This window comes from Hesperophylax consimilis, chromosome 5, assembly GCF_061612785.1.
Source record: "Hesperophylax consimilis isolate HC1 chromosome 5, BYU_Hcon_1.0, whole genome shotgun sequence".
NCBI classification, from domain to species: Eukaryota; Metazoa; Arthropoda; class Insecta; order Trichoptera; family Limnephilidae; genus Hesperophylax; species Hesperophylax consimilis.
Genome location: NC_142840.1, coordinates 14,705,004 through 14,724,701, shown reverse-complemented (window position 1 = coordinate 14,724,701; position 19,698 = coordinate 14,705,004). Strand labels below are relative to the sequence as shown.

General features: G+C 33.8%; 1 protein-coding gene across 1 annotated transcript in view; it reads left to right on the top strand.

Moving 5' to 3' along the window:
- The window catches only part of LOC149423568 (fat-like cadherin-related tumor suppressor homolog), a 525,483-nt gene that overhangs the window by 229,100 nt on the left and 276,685 nt on the right, over positions 1 to 19,698 (top strand). The gene's annotated exons all lie outside the window — the stretch shown is intronic.

Genomic DNA, 19,698 nt, shown 5'->3' with positions numbered 1-19,698 from the left:
TCGAAAAGGTGTTTTTAAAAAAAAACCAAATCTTTGAAAAAAAATTACATTACTAACTATTTCGATATGAGTTTCCCCTATTGCATGGCAAAATATAAGTTATAAGTGATAGTCCACTTCCCTACGCTGTTTCATACCAGGAGTCACAGTCGCAATTGCTGCGTGGATTCTTAAGTGTAAAAAATACCATTTTCTGCGTGTTTAGGTGTATAAATAAATTTTATAACTTAGATACCACTTAGTTTTTGTTCATTTTAAAATCACGGACACCTTTTTCGATGACCCCGTATATATCGCATTTTTTATCGTGATACATTATTTCTTGCTTAGTTTAGTATTCGTTCACTGTTGTTAAGCTGCAGACATATTCCGGGCATTAAAGTTCTGTGTGCTGAATTCGTAATTAATAATAATTCTCGCCCAGTGAAGTATTTTTATTAGCAGTCCCGTAAAGTCCATTTCTAAGCCCGGCTGCCTCGCCGGGTTGAACAGCTGTTTTCCATTGCATCTCCCCGTGACACTGCCAGCGCCCGATCCAGGCCCTGGTGACCTCCTTCACTGGCCGCGCAACACACCTCCATCCGTAATTTTACCCAGAAACTGTTTTTGTGACGACCTTTCCGAGCGGACACAACAGAGTTTTCCGCTAGTTTTACACCTGCTGTATGACCGCCTGTTTCTAATATTTCTTTTTTGACCACCTTTGTTTATTTTCTCCTTTCCTCTAAGTAATATAACACGTTTTGCATTTTCACAGCGTACCTTTGAAAATTATTTGAAAATGATATCTTTCTGACTAACACATTAGACAAAGTAACTGTTACATTTACAGTTTTTCATTAAGATTTGAACTTACAGTATTTAAAAAAACATTAATTTAAAGGACGACAAACATTCCCGGGTTACGAATAACCTGAAAATATTTTAAGATCTACTACCACCACAGCATGCGGAAAATATTGCTTGTTTTGTGATGGAGGACTTAGCTTAGGTAAGGAATTGAACACATTACGCCTGGGTTGGGACTCAAACGTGATGCTAACTCAGCCACTGACCGCTCGTTTAGTTTGACTGGTTTTGTTTGTTACTCTAGTATTTCTATGACAAATGTACAATATAGTGTACATTTTCACGTTATAAAAAGTGCTCGATTTTATTTATATTTTACGAATCCAAAACAACTCCCTTGTCCATTTTCCAGTCATAAATCCGTGTTTTGCATTTTACTTATGGAATTTATTCTGTTTTGCTTCTCAGTGTGTTAAAATAATCTCAAATTGTTTTTCACGAATATGCAACATAATGTATTTTCTCGCGTTGTAAACGCTCTATTGTTTTTTTTACGATTCCAAAGTAACTTCCGTGTCCACTTTCCAGTCATAAATCCGAGTGGAAGCCTATTAGTGTTTTTATCGTTTTGATTTATTCATGAAAACAAAATTTGTGGAATTATTTTATGCCTGTTTTCCGCTGCAAGATTTGAATTTGCCCATATAACAAAAACACGCTTTATTTAGGTGGATTAATAATTCGGCATCATCAAATTACGATATTGCGTTTCGTTAATAGCATTTCTTTGAGTGCTGAAATGCAATTTGATTCAACGTGTTGGCCTTCAAAATGAATGGCAGGAATAATGGGGTGGAACGATCAACCCTCGGGGATTTCAGAGACAATTTTATGTACCCTTCCCCATGGGGTTCTCCTGATCTCAAATCCAATCTGCAGGCTTAGGAGGCTCCCCTTTTATTTTATCTATCTCATCGCTTGCTCCCTAGACTAATAAAAAAATGATGACTGCTCGATGACGTCATGGTGGGATGGCTTTGCAAATTTTATTGCAATGAAAATTTTTTCTACCATTTAATGCCTACAATTTTATTGCTACGGCGTATAAAAGTTATCTAAGTACCTACTCTGAATTATTTCAATTTTTACAGCTCCCCATACCAAGTCTAGACACAATTCTACATAATACTACGCTACTCTAGTACGTCATTAAAGTGTTCATCCGACTTGTAAATGTGTGCACGTTTTTTTACGAGTTTTTTTAGTTATCTAGAAAATAAAATATTTTTTGAGATAAATCGCTCCAGAACTTTAACTCTCACATCTTCTAGCTCCTCCAACTAAAGGCTAACGTAATATGTGCATTTATTAATTAAAATATTTTATTCATTTATATACAAAACTCGTTTTATATATTTGTGTGTAAAGTAATTTATTAATTTACGTTTATTTTCAATATATATGTATGTGTTTTATTCTATATTTTAAAAATATTATTTTTTTTTAAATTTTGTATTTGTACATATTTGTATTCTGATTACGATCGCTATACTCCAATAAAACTAATTGACTTTACAGCTTGCGGGTCAATAAGTATGAAATTATAGTATCGTTTACGCTACTAATGAATCTCAAGCCGGAAATAACTCACAGCACGTTTGTTTCCCACGCATATTTGAGTTTTTATTTAATTAATATATTTTATGTTCGATGTAAAAAAATAGGATCAAGTTTTCACGTTGGATGTTAATTCACGTCAAACTAACGAAAACCACACAAAAGTGACAGCTGATGGCCGCGAAGGTCGTTTAAAGATAGAGACTGACGAGTAAAGAAAAGTTTTATGTAAATATTGTAATCTCGTATACCTACTAGTGAAGCATCGATTAGTGTCGTATTATTAAAAGTTTTTTTGCCGTGGAGATTTGAAAAATTTTGACACGTCTGGTCATTTGAATGAAGAACATTGTTCATAATTGAATCGTTTCTTGAAATGCTTTTAGCTACCGGTGTTTGTTTCAGATAAGCAATACTCTCTAATTGGGAGTCTAATGGTCTAACTGGTTCTTTCTCACGGGACCCTTGTGTCATTACACAAAAAAATACTTTATATCCCATTTCATAAAGTAAAACTTTAATTTGCTTCCGTCATACGTTTTCGAGATGGTAATAAGTAAAATATTTAAAGAAATAATAGCAAATTTCAAAGTTCTAAATTTCCAGAAAAATTTGTTTCTCCGCTATGCAAAATTTGGTAAACCTTCATAATAAAATTAATGCTTTATATTTCGCCAGCCCTCGCTTTCCAATAAATTACTTAATTCTCATTAAAGCATTAATATTCATTCAAACTCCTTTTATGTCGGCGTTCTGCCCCAAATTTGTACCCAATATTTCAATAATTGTTCGAGTTAATTGATTGGATTTCTTGTAAAATTTGAATTTGTTATTTTGATTTTACAAAATATTTATGAAAATAATCGTTTTAAATTTTTTTTACCGGAACTCTACAAACATGTATTCATGAAGCAATTTATATTTCTCCGAATTATATTAATTTTGTAATGTTCGTGATAGGTACCTACTATATAATGGACAAATGAAAACATAACATCAAAAAATCACTGAAAAACAGCGAGGAATGCAAAAGCAAAGCAATTTGTAAAGAATATTAAATACAAAATATCGATGGCAATCTTCACAAGCTTTGAGTATGAATATTTAGTATGTGAATTAAATTTGGAAAAAGAAAACTTTTATGTAAATTACTTGTACGCCGAATGTTTATTATTAGTTTATTACACATTTAAATAAATATACAGGGCGAAACCATTCCAATTAACATGTCCAATAAAGGAAACTGCATAAAAATAATTTTAGGATTTGAAATACATTTTGTAAACCCTTATCATAATTTAGTAAAATTACAATTAGATGCAAAAAAGCGGAGCGATGATATTGTAGGGTATTGATATGATGAAGAAGTCGGGACGTCCGATGGAACGTGGCGCGATCAAGTAAACCAAATACTTGAGTCGGGCCATGTCAAGGCGTAGGTGTAGTGTGAATGAAGCAAGGAGTGAGTGTCAAGGCCGAGTTGCTTGGCGGTTGATTCTTCTCTGTCTACCCCTGTGGGTTAACGGCATGATGGTTAGTTAATTCAAGTCAGTCGAGGAATCAATTATTATTTTTCCTACAACTCGAACATTCCAGAAGGGACGTATTTGTATAATCTTAAATAATTTGGGTACCTATATGTAACTTTAAAATATTGTCATTGAAATTTGTAGCTATCTACCTTTTGAAATGAATGTTTTTATTCCATTTCAAGCAAGTTAAACAGATTTCTGTAACGCTTTCAGTTTTGTTTATAAATATTTATTTTCGATTACTCATTCTGTCCAATTCATTCCAGAGTTCTCGTCAGTCTGTAGATATGCGTCAATCACACAACCTTCCTTCCCTTCGTTTATCATAATATCAGAAGGGTAGATGCAGAGCCAAGCCGTATGTGAAGTTATCTACCTAATATGTATGAGTCTTTAGGGGCGGCTTTACTTGGGGCAAATCAATGTCTGTTCTTGTCAATATGTACCATAAGTCCTTTAGACATAATGTCCTGGATACTTTACATGTCAAGGTGACCACGTGACCAGCCAGTACAGCCGAAAGCAATAATTAATTAAATGCTGTACATTGTACAACCAAGTACACAGTGTTAGGGTAGCGCTGGTACGATTATTTATTATTCGTCCACTCGGAGTATTGTATTCCGGATCGCCATTGGATGGACAACAATGCATGATTCAGGGAGCGAAAAGGGTACCCTACAAGGTCGGTAGTCGGCATGCCAAATACAGAATCCCAAATTATTTATTACAGTAATTTGCACTATTTGTAAAATGGGTCATATTTAAATATATTTCGCTTGGAAATGCTCGGGTCTTTTCTGTGTAATTCCTTCTTGTGAGTGGGTGTTTTTCCATTATTAAGAAGGATCAGGCCGGAAAATATTTTCGTTGTACCTCTAGCTTTAGGAGCGGACGTCTGCCGTCATTAGTCAGTCTGCATTTGTTCACAATAGTGACCCTCCCGGAGTGAAGTCCCCTTCTGAAGATAGGTCTACCCTATCCCCCACGTGACCGTATAACTGTCTGACCATTCCAGCCTTCCCGGCGGACAATAGATACCATTCTATGATCGAAAACCAATCCGGATTAATTGACTTGTTTACGAATTGGGAGATCTTGGGATTGCGGCCTCTGTATTTCTCCCATTTAAATTGGTAGGAAGCAAACATTATAAATTACATTCAATGATTTTTATCGTCGTATAATTACAACAATCTGTTTTATCCTGTAGTATAACTGTAGGTACCTATGCACATCAGCATTTGATTGGAAACTTGCCCTAGGGACTACGAACGTTTCAAATGTAAAATAATTCAAAACGTGCTGGCGGCTGTTACCTTGCTTTATTGATATCCAGGCGGATCAATCAAAGTTTGTTGGAATACGAAATGTTACATCGTTTCCAAATTTCATATTTTATTACATATTTCTTCAATTTATTTTTATGTCAATGTAGATTCCCTTTATTTGTGCATATTGTTTAAAAAACATGTTGCTGCTTTATTTTATTACAAGACATTTCCATTTTTATGGTTCCAACCTGGGAGGTAGTGCCTCATTAATTGCTGATTCTGAAACCATAGCTGGGTTCAAGCTCTGCCTCTTAGAATGTATTATTAAGTCAAAGCAATACTGCCCCCTTGAGTGACTCTTTAGATACTTAGCATCAGTATTAGTTTTACCACCGTGCGAGCTTTTATGATTGCTCTCCCTTCTTGGCTGCCGTTCAACACGGACCAGACTAGACACGAATATTTCCCAAAATCTTCCTCCGCTACAAGTCAATAACTCTTCACAGTACGTATGTGATGTTTCAATGTTGAGAATTGAAAAATTAAATGTTTCTTCGTAAATTTACTTAGTACTAAGATAATAAATTCCCCTTTATGTTGAAAAAAATTCAAAAATTCTTTTTTTATCGAGCAAACCTGATGCGGTCTGAAAAAAATTGGTAAACGTCCAGGATTATCTCTAAATTTATTTATTTTGACACGTAATATATAAGTTTTGTAGGTTTTATGAAAACAACAATACCTGTTTTTAAATAATATTCAGTCAGTTTCAAAAATAGAAATATATAACGGTCGAATAATTTTCCTCAGCGTCCACAAGGGCACTCATTACAGCTAGACAGATTCGACAAGATTCGGGACTTGTAGTGTACCGTCAAAATAATCCATCTGTGCAAATAAATGCACAATGAAAATGTAAATAATATGTACGTATGTATTTTAAAAATATTCTTTATTTACATAATCACGTCAATGACATTTACATCTCGTGGTACGTGCATAATCGTCAACACATATTAACGTATTTTGCTGCCCATTCTTTCGTTTCATAAATTGTATTTGCGTGATATAAAATTCGCATTAATTGAACCCTCCGAAATAAAGCACCTAACCATTTAAGTGCGTGCTTAGCGCCGATCTATAAGCTTTCCCTATTTTGGTTTATTTCATCGCATATTCAAGTGCGTGGCAGGGTAGGGCGGGGCAGGAGGTAGGAAGCGGAGAGTGGAATTCTGTCTGGAGGGGAAGAAGAAGTGAAACGATGCCATTGCCGTCTCTCACAAAGCAATGTGTATCGTAATTATATCTAACTTATCTCGTCTGGGTGACTCACTGAATGTGGAAATATTTTCTTTGTTTTCTTATGGTATTTTTTTCGTTGTAATTTTTCCTTTGATGCCTTTCCATAACATTCACGTAGCTGGTAACACAAATTCATTTATCTTAAATTATAACCACATTGACATTTTAACTCGACTATTCTCTCAAACTAGATCACTCGATCTACCTTCCCGTCTACTCCCTTTCCTTCCACTTTCAAGTTTCCCCATTTCCCCTTAACATATCTTGTAACTAAAAAAATCAATTATGTATATTGGTCACACTTCTACTTTCTTTCTACGGTCTATACTATCCCCAGTGGTTTAAATTCATAATTAAAAGCATAATTAACTACATATTTTTATCGATGTTTAGATTTGATAGTAACTTTCTCAAAAACAAATCAATAGAATAAAAGCAACCAGAATCAGGTTAATTAGGCGTAATTCCATTCGAGTATTTTGATAAATAAAAGATTATTTTTAATTTTTTTGCTTGTTATAACGACCACAACAATCTTGTTATGGTTGTTATTTAAGGTTAAACGCAACGCTCGTTGTATTCTACGTGTTCACAGATGGCGTTAATTAATTAATTTTGTTTAAATACGCTTTTGCTTGGTATTGCTTTACAGTATTAAGACAAATTATTTGTTTGCGCCCTCATATACGCAATATGAATATGAATAAATAGTTTTGTCCATATAAAAACTCAATTCTATCGAGAAAGGCATACAAATACAATATTGGATTGAATCATCGGTAAAATATTGTATTTGTGTGCCTTTCTCGAAAGAATTAAGTCTTTAAACGAACAAAACTATTGATTCATATTCATATTGCGTATATACGGGCGCAAACAAATAATTTGTCTTAATACTGTAAAGCAATACCTTGCAAAAGCGTATTTAAACAAAATCAATTAATTAACGCCATCTGTGAACACGTAGAATACAACGAGCGTTGCGTTTAACCTTAATTATCTCAAATAACTATTTAAGATAATAACTATTTGAGATAATTTCACGAATTTCTTTGGGAATGTTTAACTTTCCGTCTTTCTTTTTCTTATTTATTAGCCTCCTGGCGTAAAGCTTTGTACATTCACTTCTCTAATATAATTTCAAATTATCCTATTTTGTATTACTTTCACCCATCCGAATCCTGAAGTTCTCTTCTCCATCATGTGAGCGAACTCTGCTTCAAGAGAAAGACCCAACCAAGGTATCCGATGGTATTGAGATTTCAGCGGTCATAAGTTGTGCCCAGATAGCCCAGCATAGTTTAACTTGCGGTTGAGATCGTGATCATTATATCGGCCACCTTAGACTTGCTCATTATAGAAACACACACACACACTTGTATTAGCTAAATAATGTATTATTTGCTTTTGCCATACAATGAAAAGTTTCCCAATCTTCAGATATCAATTCGTTTGTTTTTCTGTGCAATTAAAGACGAATTCATTTACGAGTATGTAACCTAATTATGTTCTCTACGGATAGTAATTAGGGTGAAGCCCCACTGATTTTGATGGCCTCCGTGGTCGAGGGGTAAGGCTCTCGACTAGCAATCCGAAGGTCGTTCAAATCTCAACGTGCGCAAGTATTTTTTTTTTGATTAAGTTGTGTTTTTTAACAATTTAATATTTTTAATAATACATAGTCTATTTGCGGCACGTTCCAGAGTGGAAGATACTCTCAGTATCGCCCTAGTGTAAAATCACCATTCATAATTGAAACGTTGCTTGAAAAGACTCCGCCTTGTTTAGTGACCAGATCTGAACAGCAAGGCACTTCCCCACCTTCTTCTTACGCATTTCCTTCCCCTCCCCATTACCTTTAGTCTCAACATACCCCAATTGGAGATGCCATAGTCTCACTCTAGATAGTTGGGAGCAGTTCTTTGCAACTCTTGTGCGGTATTCGCATATATGCTTTTTTCCATAATTTTATCTAAAATTTCCTTTTTTTTTTTTTTTTTCATTTTCTACCTTAGTAGTTGAAGATATTGTTTAAGTTTAAGACAATTATAAGTACGAGTATTATGTATAAACATTAACAAATTTTGAATACCATCACAATCGTGACTTGGGTTTCTACATTATTTATTTATTTAAATTTCCAAGTCCCACCTTGTACTTATAATTCAACGTTAAGGGAAAAGTCATACCATCGTCATAGAAGTTACGCATTTGAGTTTCGTTAGTAAGCGAAACAATTGTCACTGATAAATAAGTAAAAGATTATCGTAGACTCATAAAACTATTATTATTTTATGATTTTTATAGAAAGTGACGTCAAAGTCACCTTGATAAAAGTGGGTAATTTTTTATAAACTTTCCTCGCTTATACGTAATAATTTATTGTACTTAAAAAACAGTCAATAATAATATTCTCAGTCGATTTCGTGATGTCTTTGACATTCTAATGCGATTATCTGCTGATTTATTCATGCTGGAATTGTTTAATGTTTAATACATTATAGAGATGATTATTTTCCGGAAGGCGATGATTATAATTCCGATGAAAGTTTGTATGCCTCGTCGGCAACTGAAAGCGAAATGATTATTACTGCAGATAAATATGAAGAACCTTTGAAGCATAAAATAGAAACAGACACGTCGGGAATATAAGCGGGAAGGCACAATAACTCAGCGGGCCTTAATGGATTATTTGATGAATTAACCGAGGGATGAAATATTTCAGAACTTGCTTAAATATTTAAAGCGTTTTTAAAAGCTTATCAAATTTACGGCCGAATTTATTGTTCAGACTAACAAGGGCTTTGTGGGGGAAATTAACTATACAGTAAATTCACGCCTTAAGAGGTGTTAATATTTTTAATTTGGTGCCTACTTCTAATTCTTATTTACTACCCACTATTCAGAATCCTTATCTGGGATATATATTTCCAGCTACCTGAGAATACCATTAAATCAGATTGAAATGTAATTTCCTTGAGTGCTTTCGTGTAACACTTCTATTAGAACTATGCATCGTACGTATTAATAAATTTATCACGATGTTTCTAATGCTCCTATAGTGTATCGCGATAGCCTTTTTGACAGCCGTTATTGAGTTGTAGTTCCTACCTCTCGTCTTAATTTTTTAATACTAATATAACTACAATTTCTAGGTTATTTTAGTAAACGTTAAGGCCAATAATTTCTAAATCAATAAATACGAATGATACAGTTGTCCCTCAATGTCTACGGTTTTTTATCCGCTGTTCGTTTATCCGTGATCATGTTGTAACGCGTATAGAACGGACAAACTCGGTTGTCCGATTGTGTTACGCCCGATTTCTCGACGAAAGCTATAAATGGAGTTTTGTTCACTGGTAGGTTAGCTAACTGACCGTCTTGAACTTTCGTGGGAAGGGAATTTCAGTTTAAAAAAGGAATTTTAAGTTAATAATCCTATGAAGAAGTTCGAAAAGTTTGTCACAAGTTTATTTTTTCACCACTTTAGCTGTTTACCCCACCTAAATGTTAACCCTAATTGGAACTGTTTTATAGTTTTTCATACATATGTTATGTTTAACGCTTTATATATGTTATGTTTTCTACTATATATTTTAAGAATGTCCGCTTGAATAATTGATATTGCATGGAACCATGATTTCATATTGGCTTCTAGTCCCACTATCCGCGGTACCGAACCGCGTATATTAAGGGATTACTGTAATGCAAAGTCATTCATTATGCGCAGCGGTAAACATATAATGCAGCAATTGCATGAATTCCTACCCGCTGAGCTCTGAAAGCATTTAGATTACTCCTGAAAAAAATAGTTGTACAATTTTTTGTGTTTTCCGGGCGTGTCGTTATCATTTAGATCAAAACTACGCCTTATGGAACTCTGGGGTAGCTATTGTCCCGCCTCTGATTCCCCTAATGTGGTTGGGTTCTATAAACCTTGTCCTGTATTAATAATTCGAGCATTCACTATGCACCTTCACAGCATAAATAATATGTACAAAATTTATGAAATCTTCCAAGCCGTTTTTAATATTTAAAAAATTCATACCTTTAAAACATTTGCCAACATCAACTGTCGGGAGCTGCGTAGCGTTGGCATGCTTCAGAATGTTAAGGAAAACTTGTAAAGATGTTTCATTAATGAGATGACTTTCGTTTGCTAGTTAAATATTTTAATGAGTTTTTCGTTATTTTACCCAAAAGATAAGCGAGGTTATAAACTCATTCAGTGAATTGAAGGCACATAAATTATTCTGCGAACATTCCTAGTTGGTAAGGGAGGTAATTCATCACCGTGATAAAATAAAGTATTATAGTTAACACTTTCAGTATACGAAAGTTCCAACGATAATCGTTCTACTGTTCATCAGGTACAAACATTTATTTAGTGTATGTGAATCCCACACCGTAGTTTTACTGCCCAGAGCCAGTTGGTCTAGGACACAAAAAATGGGGAATTTTATGAAGCGGTACGAAATAAGATAGGGGATGGAGACGTACCTTAATAATATTGGTATCAGAACTCAGCTTGCGTCATTCCAAGCAACGTTTTTATTCTTAGGCTACACTAACTGAAGTGTGAAGTATTTATCTGTCATGTTTTGTTCGGTGTTTTTACATGTATAAAATAATTTAATATAATGCTTTATTATTTACGTTACAATACATTTTAGAGTACAGTAGATATTTCCAATATTTTGGCTGAGTAGCAACAGCCGCCATCAGAAAGAAATAGAGAATAATATTTATTTAAATATCTGGTTTTGACAGATGATGTTATGCTTTTTATTTATTGTTTTTATCAGTTACCTAGCACCTTGTGTTTTATTTTCTTTGCCAATAGTACCATGCTGGCACCCGTCATCTCGACAATCGCCGAATTTGATCCTTTTCAAGGTATAATAACTATTCGTGTATAAATTCTCGCTTTAATCTACTCAATCTATTAAAACCTTATTTGAACTACCTGCCCACACTTAGGAATAATGAAATTCACTCCATTTCTTGTGTAAATATACTGAAGGGGAGTAATGTGATGTGCATGTCTGCACAAATATAAATAAAGCATCTAGCTACATAAATGTAAACACAATTCTCGAAAAATGCGCTTATCATGCTCCAGGTAATTTGCTTTCAGGGAAGGCAATACGCTATGTGAAATAATGCAAGGGCCTATAAAATTCCCCCCCGTAACATGAAAGGGTAGCTATTTATAAACAGCTTTCATCGTGATATGAAAAGTAGCTAAGATTTATTAAGGGGAACATATCTTAGATTTTTGACACACGAAATACTAATATCTTCAAAAGCAACAATTTCCTCAACAATAAAATACTATTCAATTCATCTTTATCAAAGGCTTTGAACAAAAGTGTTCCGTGAACTGGTTACAAGTTGGTGTTCCGCGACTTTATGAAAGCGTTGTAGTAGCTAGGAAGCTACGTTTTGAGTAACGACAATATCAATAAAGCAAAAAGCTGACCTAGCCTGATAAATTTTTAATGTTTGTCCAATTCGCAAAAGGTACTCAGTCTCAGCTCTCTGAATACTTAGTTCCAGTTTTCAACATCATATTTTAGTGAGCTCTGTTTCTCTATCTTTACCCATATAAATAATATTTTTTGTAAATTTATCTGTGACGTTTAATTTTACAAAAAAGCTGTTAGGACCATTATTGGCATTTTACTTGTGATTGTTAAGAAACACTCATCTGTACAAAAAGTAACTAATTTTCTTCATCTTGCGTGTCCTTATTGAATGATTCATGTGTCGAACGACAGTACATAAAGGAATTTCCTATATCCTTGAGATAGGTAAGAAATTGCTACCATTCAGCAGGAATTCATCGGAGCGTTAGCCTTCATTTCCGGTAAAGCGATGTGCATCTCAATTCCCGGTGAAAGCCTCACTAGCTAATTTATAGAATCGTTACGGAAACCCTCTAGAGGTTTACGATGATTTGAATTCCAAATATAAAAGGCAATCAGATTTCTGTATATCTACAAATACCAAAATAATAATTCTTTATGCAGCTTCAGATACTATTTCCAGTGGCGTGGTCTTTTCAGTTCAATTGCGTTGTACGATCTAGATTGCTTTGCAAAAAGGACGAGTCAAGAGGGAATTGTGACTTTTATTTACTCGTGCCTACTTATTAATGAGTTTTTCTCCAATACAATTTTCATGTCAATGTCCTTTTTTAAACAGTTTTACTACCCTATTTAGTGAACTAACTAACCATCACGCCGTTTCCCGAAGGGGTAGGCAGAGAGGACGGACCGCCAAACAACTCGGTCTTGGCACACTCCTTGCCTCATTCATATTCATACATCGTCTCATACATCTCATACACTCAAGTATCTGATTCATTTGATCGTGCCATGTCTTCCTCGGGCGTCACCAACTTCTGCTACCATTTACATTTGCTTCATATATATTATTTGCATGTTTGAGGAAGAAGATACATGTGTGTAACTATATATGTATGTGTGTGTATGTATGTATACTCGTATGTATATACATATATGCATGTGTGTGCATGTATAAATGTGCGTGTGTATGTGTATGTATGTACATATGTGTACTACTTTATATATTTGTGTTTATTTTATAGAAAACTTTTGCAATTTTGTGAGTTATTGAAAACATTTTTTAACAACTTTCAATTTTTTTTTATAATTCTACCAACATATGTTTACACTAGACTTGAATTCAAACTAACTATCCTCCATTGGTCACCATGGAACAGGCAGCTACCTGGTATGGTGCTCTAATGTACCTTCTCTAAATAAATGTATTAATCATGTAACATGTACTTATAAATAAATAAAAAATAAAAAAAAAAGTGGGTGTGTCAAGCCTACGCAAGACAGAAGTGAAACTTCTAGTATTCCTCTCTCTCTATTTTCATTTCATCATCTCTATTTTCTCTCTTAGGTTAGTTTGAAAATTAGAGGTTAAATAATTCAACGACGAAGCATGGATTTGCTTTTTCTAATATTTTCTTATAGATGAATGACGTTCGATTAATGTATAGTTCCAAAAATTTTCAATTTATTCACAAGTATACAATATTACATAAATAACAATATTACAATTAAAAATTACAAAGAAATTACAATGACAATTTACCAATCATGTGCCATTTTCATTGTCAATTTCATGAATATCATTTCCTAATGTCGTGATAATTGGGTTATGGTAACTAAAGTGCGAGATATATACATGAGCACTTAAATCCTTAATGAATCGTGCAAAAACTGCATCGATTGTTGTCCCGTGTCGGGAGAGAACGTTCGTGAGCGGCTCCCCCACCTCAACAAGCGCATATGGTGAGAGAGGGACAGTGAACGGTGAGCGGTGGTGGGGGTACCCGCATTCGTGTCGATCCTGACTCGGTTTTACTCCGTCCCCGAAAATTCATTACGCGCCTAAAGAAGTTTCACTTCAAAAATATTCTCCTTACACTCCTTTCTTCGCTCATTACGCTTACATCATACTTGTATTCTTTGCGGATCTCCACATTTCTCACACGATCATACATGGTTTTACCACACATACGCCTCAGGGATCTCATTTCTACAGCATTCAGTCTGAATGCTTTAGTGAACTACCCCAAGTTTAACTATAGTTTTTGGTTATTTCGACGATCTTATATTTGAATCTAAATATTTTATAGTAAGTTTATCTGTAGTTTTTTTGTTTGTTATTTTATAACCATGCTAGCCAGAGTGTAAATGATGTTGCTAGCTAGAGTACTTGCGTTAACCTAGACATTTTAGATAGAAAAAGCTGTGTACGTGCTAACCCTTTAGATGTTTTCGCTGCTTCATTCTCACCGATTTTTTTTTCCTTTTACCATGTTGTGGGATTTTTATTAGTAGTCCTAGTATATATTATGTGTAATAGGTACCCACATTTTAATGTAAAAGTACACTTAACATAATTAAATTTTCCCATTTTGTATTGTACTGCTTTATGTAGGTCGGTGGTCGGAAATCGCCGGAAGTCGGCCGGTAAGGTGAGTTATATAATATTATTATAGATACAAGCAGTCCTTGTGAAATACCTAAATATAATTGGGTAATATTCAAATTAAAGAATCTTTAAAAGTCGTAAACCGTATTCTGGAAGTTTGAAAACGTGTATCTTTTTTTCAAATTTGTCAACAACAAAATTAGCGGTACTTGTTTTCGAAAAGGTAATATGATCCAGAGGCAAAATTCATTAAATACTTTTAGTTTCACAAATCCAACAATTAGTATTAAATAGTTATATTAGTATTAAATTGTTATATTTTCCCTATGTAAGAAGTAAACTTGAGTATAATTCTCCTGTCTGGAACCCACGTTATAATATACATGTACAAGCTGTTGAAAGAATACAAAACAAATTCTTACGTTTTATAAATTTTAAAATGGGTATTCCAGTAATTATGTTGAACTTCAACACTCTGTTAAATTATATGAAAATGCTCAAATTGTCAGACAGAAGAATTTTCACTGACTTGGTATTTCTATATAAAAATCTAAATGATTTTGTTGATAGTCCGGTATTGCTAGAATTGATAAGCTTTCAGATTCCACAACGTAAAAGAAGTCAGGATTTATTTCAGTGCAGAAATTCTGGGACTAACTACCATATGTATTCCTCTTTGCCCATAATACTAATGGAGAGAAACAATTATTCCAAGTCAGTGGACATCTTCAATTTATGTTTAAACAAATATAAAATGTTGTTAATGAAGCAATTCAGTTATGTAAAATAAATAATGTATATTTCTTAATATTCTCATGGAAAAGCCCCGAACAAGGGCGTTAATAAATAAATAAATTGTAATTAATATCCTGTAAGGGTTTGCGCAGGTTATTTTAAAAAAGGAAACCATTTACCCGAGTTTCTGAATTATCCATTATAATTTAATAATATTGCAATAATACATTAAATTACGGCTGCCATTAATGGTGATTACAACCGGTGTTAAATAATACGAAATGTGCTGATTTGGAGTGTACCATTTTGGAAGAAGGTGTTCTGATTTAGTCTCGACCGCAAATAATCCTTGATCAATTTGGTACGGAATGCCGGTAATCTTGCTAACCCTTCCTACAAGACAAAACTAACTTCCTTTCCGAAACTAATACTTTCCCCGTGTCTTACATTAATACACCATAATTCCTTACTTACAAAATCTTTTCCTTTTATTTTTGTCGCGACAAAGGAAAGTATTTATTTTTTATATCGATTACGAAAGGGCTGATAGATTTTACGTGTATTGATATAAATGTAGTGATTTTCAACATTCGTAATTATATGTTAATTAACACACAATACGGGGTGTAACAGCACGTACTTAAAAGATTTTTAACTGCGATTTAAAAATTTCAACCATAGGATTTTTGGAGTTAATAACGTAAATGTCATTTTGCTCTCCGGTGATATTTTTATTCAATTAAAAACATAACTAAAATAAATATATATGTATATAATTTACCCACTGGGTAGTTGGGTGCAGCCTGGCAGGTTACGTTATAAACATTCCATCTCCTTAGAGCGGCACGGGTAATATTATAACATCCGTTTATCCGTTTTCGACTTGAGTAAGAAAAGTATTTACGTAGTGTGTAATTTGCCTGTGAGAAAAAAGAACGCACTTTTGAATATGTTTGTGCACTTCTATAGTGGTTCAAATCATAATGGTCCTCTCTTACCCCGCAGTAGTCCTACGACACACGTAGTAGTTCGCACACCACTACATAAACAATAATTTGTTTAAAATGATTCTACAATGTAGGTACAGGCAAATCATTTTAAATAGGATCAAATGTTCGAAAAAAGTTTTTTGCACTAGTTTGGAATACCCGGCCGCAGTCCTCTTACCCCGCAAGTGCCCAAAAATGCGGGGTGCGTAGCGACCTTTATCAGTTCCATTTAAATTTAAACTCTCAATTGAATTCGACAATGTTCCCTTTGCGTTTTTTTGTTTCATTATTATTAATTGATTTATTTTTTGATTCATCCATTTCGAGTACACGGCCACATAAGCAAGGGTATCTTTAAAATGATTTACCTGTACCGAGCTTGTCTGTCCACAGATTGGTGAACGCCTAGAAAATTAAAGTGAAAGTGCAATTGCGTACCGTCAATTTTTTTGCTAAAGCTTTTAATTATTAACCATTATTATTATTAAATTTGAATAAAAGGTTAATTTATTAAATTTTACGTCCGATTTATATTTACCAAGTACAAAAAAGCTTCATCCAGACCATATTTAACTGTCTTATCTAATTAAATGCCCTAAGAATTTTCAAGATTTTCAAGTGGTATAAAATGTTTCATCGCATTTCACGGCATAAATGAAACGTGTTCATAATTTGAGTATGATAATTTTTTCGTTAGAATATTTCCCGAGAAGAGTTTTGAAATTCCATGGTCATAAATGATAAAAATAAAACGTAACCAAATTGTTTGGTTTTTAATAGCTCGTAGTTTACATATTGTAATGACGTATCCAAAATGTTTAAATGAAGATTAATCATCGGCGATTTAAATATCATTAAGGTCTGCGTAATTGTGTTTTGACTATCAGTTTTTGTATCGTGTATTAGCAAACCGGTCGCTGTCGTGGAGTGTCTAATAGCTAAAGAAATTATAAAGTAGGGAATGCAACTGTGGATAAACTGAAGTTTAACGAGCCCCCCATTAAGTTCTGTCCTTAATTTCCTTCACATGACTGCTGTGAAGTTTGTCACGATAAATTAGCATTCCGCCCCGATTTCTAACTTCTGAAAAGCCTGGCAGTTGTTGCTGAACTGCTTACTGAAGTGAAATAACAACACTCACGTTGATTGACTTGCTCTATAATTTTATACGGTTCTAAATTTTGTCTGTCCCAACATGTTACGCCCATTTACTCTCTAATCAAAGGCCCTTTCATTTTCATAACTAAATGTTTTCTAGTAGGCATGGCAACACACCTACGATTAGAAAATAATTATTGTAATAAATATTCGTTAAAAACATTTACATCGTGCATGGAGAAAAAATACTAATATTAAAATTTTCTAATTTTCTAATCTCTTCAAATTATTCGTAATCCGGTTAAAAACGTTATTGCAGACCCTTAACGAATGAATTGATAGGTTTCCTAGTAAATTTTTACTAAAAGAAGAATGCATTATCACGATGTCAGAACACGTGTTCATAAAAATCAGGGCAAATGCAGGTGCATGAATACCTGTTCCGCTATATTGGAAATGTACTTAAAGTTTATCAGGAAACGGCCTGCTGGATCACCAATAATATGAAGAGTTTTTTTAATAATTCAGCAATACTATTCTTTCTCTTTGTTAGTTGGCGTATTTGGACTAGATGAAAAAACGGCTTTGTTTTAAACCACAAAACTTATTTCCATCATCGTTCTATACAAAAACCAAACAGAACGACGCGACACCGTGTCGTCAATCGTCACATTTATTCTTCTTAAAACCTAGTATTTGAAAGACTTCTGTTAAAATGTTTCAGGAATTAAAAAAATAGCCGCTTTATTCAGTCAGCATACCTACCCATTCCTGTGGGAATACGCCAAGGTGATACAATTTACTATAATAAATTATAATCCCTTTGAAAACTAATGGCGTTACTGTAATTTATTGAACCATTGTTTTGTAAGACGCCTCTTATCACTACCAACTTTACGAACCGACCGTTTTGTATCGAAGGTCACGTTAAATCGACGAAACCATTTTCAATGGTTGGAGATACGAAGAAAGTTTTCTCACCTTTACCTACCTCTCTCCATCTTCTCCTGAGACTAGAGGAACTAGAAGTCGAAAGTAAACTTTGTACACTTTCATAAATTAACCTCTTCGCTTGAAATCTCATGTTATAGGTAAACCAACACCACAGCAGTAAGAGTAATAAAAACTATTTTCTCTGTGCAAATCTTGTTAATTTAACTCACTGTATTGACAACATCACGTCGCGTATGCATATCATTTCGAACTTAAGAGTCCACAACACTAATTTATTTATTTATTAACTAACTGTACCCCGCCACGCGTTGCTGTGGCTCAGTTGGATTGTGTCGATAAAAAAAAATAATGCATGTTGCTTTTACATCCAACAGATGGCGCTGTTTAAAAAAACATGTTTTTATCTCTCACAGGTGATATCTACATATATATAAACACACGCGTATTCGTATGCAACGTTGTGTCAAAATATAAAAGCATTCGATGAAGAACTTTCAGAGATTTAAGATGTTGAATAATAGATTTTCGGGAAATCATTTTACATTTTACAGTTTGTACATGCGTAGTATATAGCCAAAATAAAACCGATTATGGATTTTCTCCTTGTAACTTTACCTCTAATAAGACAACATTATAAAGAAAATAGATACCTATGTATTAAAAACGTTTATTTTATGGAGCTTATTCTGGTGGTTATTGAAGATGTCATCTTAAGACAAGATATCGTATGTATAGTAAAAATAAGAGAGGAGATAACATTAACTAAGCTCAATACAGAATTATGTAAAACAACGACAATGACAATAATTCAGATTTTTTATATCTAGTCACGGTTGTCATTTTTTTGTAGCCATGACCACAAAATAAATTGAATTCGGAACAGAATTATAATTATAAACAACAGAAAAGTTATCATGAAATATCAGAAATATTCTCTTTTATAGACTTTTTTTATATTTGTTAAGCTCGCAACTGAAAATGTCCACTTTTGAAATTATTTTATTGTAAATATAACATAGTCTGTTCAAGCAAGAAGTTTGTTTACAGTTTGTTTTGCATTGATCTGCTTTGAACAGGATATGAGCGTGTGGAGCGAGAACGTTAAATTGAATTTTATTTGGCAACTCCGGGCATTGAATAATCACGAATTTTGAGTAAAAAAATTCGATCTCTCTTGTATCCTGTAAATTGTATAATCTTAGAGGATCAACGCTCGTACTTTCTTAGATAAAATGTGCAAATGCTTTGCTTATCTGCCGCCCTAGTACCTACTTGAGTTAAACCGAGTGTAAATGTTTTGCTTGTTTGTTGCCCTAGTACCTACTACAGTCAAACCGAATACATAATTATTTATGTGTATAATGAAATAAAGCGATTTTACATTTTAGCTGAGTGCTCCAGTACCAGTACCTTTTCATTCCAATAATATCT